General features: G+C 34.2%; 1 pseudogene; it reads right to left on the bottom strand.

The window, feature by feature from the left end:
- Positions 1 to 1,074: 1,074 nt before the first annotated feature.
- On the bottom strand, positions 1,075 to 2,025 carry LOC119520784 (annotated as a pseudogene).
- Between the last annotated feature and the right edge of the window lie 420 nt (positions 2,026 to 2,445).

Raw genomic sequence — 2,445 nt, 5'->3', positions numbered from 1 at the left:
TGGAAAATGGAAAGGCAGTGGAAAGAGATAGTTATAAATAAGAGGTAGTATCTTGTGACCAATTGCAGAAACAAGGATAGTAATTTTCATGAGTACTTCTTCTTTCATTTGTTATGAACCCTTTATATATATTTATAATAATTTTCCCCTTATCATGTAACATCACATTTATAATAATTTTCCCCTTATCATGTTAACAAGTTTTATTAACCTTATATTATAATATTTATGTCCTGGGATATAAAGGATAAAGGTGAATAGCACCTAGAACTTGCATACTCTTCCAGGGAAAGTGTTAGTGAATTTCCAATTGTACACAAGTAATTTGAATTATGTTAGACAAAGGTATGACTATATTATATTATTGTATTTATTTAGGATTTAAGGATGGTATAATTAGATGTGTTTGGTGTCAACTTGACAGGGGTGGACTTTGATGGTAATTTTCATGTTCTAGTTGGTCTAAGTATTGTGCACAGTTTTTTGGTCAAGTTTGAAGCACTGGACTGTTTTTGAAAGGGCATGTTATTAATAGATATAAATCATCATTCAGTTGATTCCACCTATTGCTGATTGCAACTATAAGCAACAAAGGATATGCTTCCAGTATGAGAGGAGTCTCCTCATCCATTTAGTAGTGGGTTTAAAGCAAGAATTGAGGATTTCAGTAGTCAGAGAGAAGAATTTCTACATATACTTCAGCCAGCACTTCTTCTGGGGACTTTAACATCACCTCCATTGAAGTTCCTAACTTATGGTCTGCCCTACAGAATTCAGAATTTCCATGACCCATTGCCATGTGAATCAATTTTTACAATAAATCTCATAGTATTTATGCAGTAATACAAATCTCCTGTCAGTCTGTTTCTCTGGAGAACACTGACGAATGCCGCATGGGAAGAAGTGATATTTAATTGCTATCTAGCTTATGGTGATTAATTTATGAATAAAAGGGAAATGATCTATTTGTGCCTTATACTTAGTCCTAGATTAGGAGTCAAAATATTGAAATTATATACATTAAAAATATTTTCAAGTACATTTGACTTCACCATATTTCATTAGGAAAATACTCTATAATGAATATGAAACAGACATATTGCATTTGTTCTTCAAAACCCTGCAGAAGGCATTTTTTACCTCTTTGTTCCTTAAACTATAGATCAAGGGGTTAAGCATAGGAATAACTAAAGTGTAAAACACAGAGGACATTTGAAAAGAATTAGCAGAGTTAGCAGATATGGGCTGTACATACATAAATAGTAGAGTCCCATAGAACACAACCACCACTGTCAGATGAGAAGCACATGTGGAGAAAGCTTTTTTCCTGCCTTCAGGATAATGCATTTGAAATATGGTTATCAGGATCAAAAAGTAGAACACTAGCACTACCAAAAAGGAGGAAATCAAATTAAATGCTGAAAATGTTATTGTCAACATTTCTAGTTATTGTGCATTTGAGCACACTATGAGTAACAAAACTTCATTACAATAGAAGTGAATAATGAGATCAGAGCCACAGAAAATGATGTAAAAAGTCTTAAAAGTGAACATCAGAGACTGAAAGGTGCTATAGAGGTAAGGGATGCATACAAGCCCATGGCAAACCCTCTGTGTCATGATAACACTATAAAGCAGAGGGTTACAGATGGTCACATATTGGTCATAGGCCATGGCTGACATCATGAAAATTTCACTGATAATGAACAAAAGAAAAAAGGCCAGCTGTGTGGAACAGGCATAATAAGAGATGGTATTTTGTTCCACAACAAAATTTACCAGCATCTTGGGACAAATGACAGTAGAATTTCCAAGCTCAATGAAAGCCAGGTGTCTGATAAAGAAATAAATAGGTGTGTGGAGGTGGGAATCCACTTTGGTCCGGATGATCATGCCCAGGTTGCCCACCACTATGACCATGTAGATGAGGAGGAAGACCTCAAAATGGGGACCCTGCAGCTCAGGGAGACTTGTAGCTCCCAGTAGAATGAATTCAGGAAGCACTGTCAAACTCTGTTGGCCCATTTAATCCAGTATCACCTAGGAAAAAAAAAATAGGATGCCTGTTATTATCTTTCATGTAACATTATTTAATCGTAATGTCTCTAGACAAATTGTGAACATTTCTTTGTGGATAAAAAACAATCACCACATCTGATTTTTAATTCTGAAACAAATTCTCCCCAAACTGATGGATTCATATGAAGCACTTTTTACACTGATACATTGACCAAACTCTAAATAGAACCAACACTATTTGTACAATATCCATGAACATCAAAAACAAATAGGTGTATAAATAGAAATATTAGACTCTTATTGATCTACATGGTGAAATCATAATTTTCTTTAATATAATTGAATATTTCAATGAGATTTCTCATGGCATTTTTGATATTCTGAATCAGAGATGCTCAATTAACATGAAGGTAATGAAACATAAGT

This window comes from Choloepus didactylus, chromosome 26, assembly GCF_015220235.1.
Source record: "Choloepus didactylus isolate mChoDid1 chromosome 26, mChoDid1.pri, whole genome shotgun sequence".
Lineage (NCBI taxonomy): Eukaryota > Metazoa > Chordata > Mammalia > Pilosa > Megalonychidae > Choloepus > Choloepus didactylus.
This window is presented reverse-complemented; position numbering and strand designations above follow the sequence as displayed.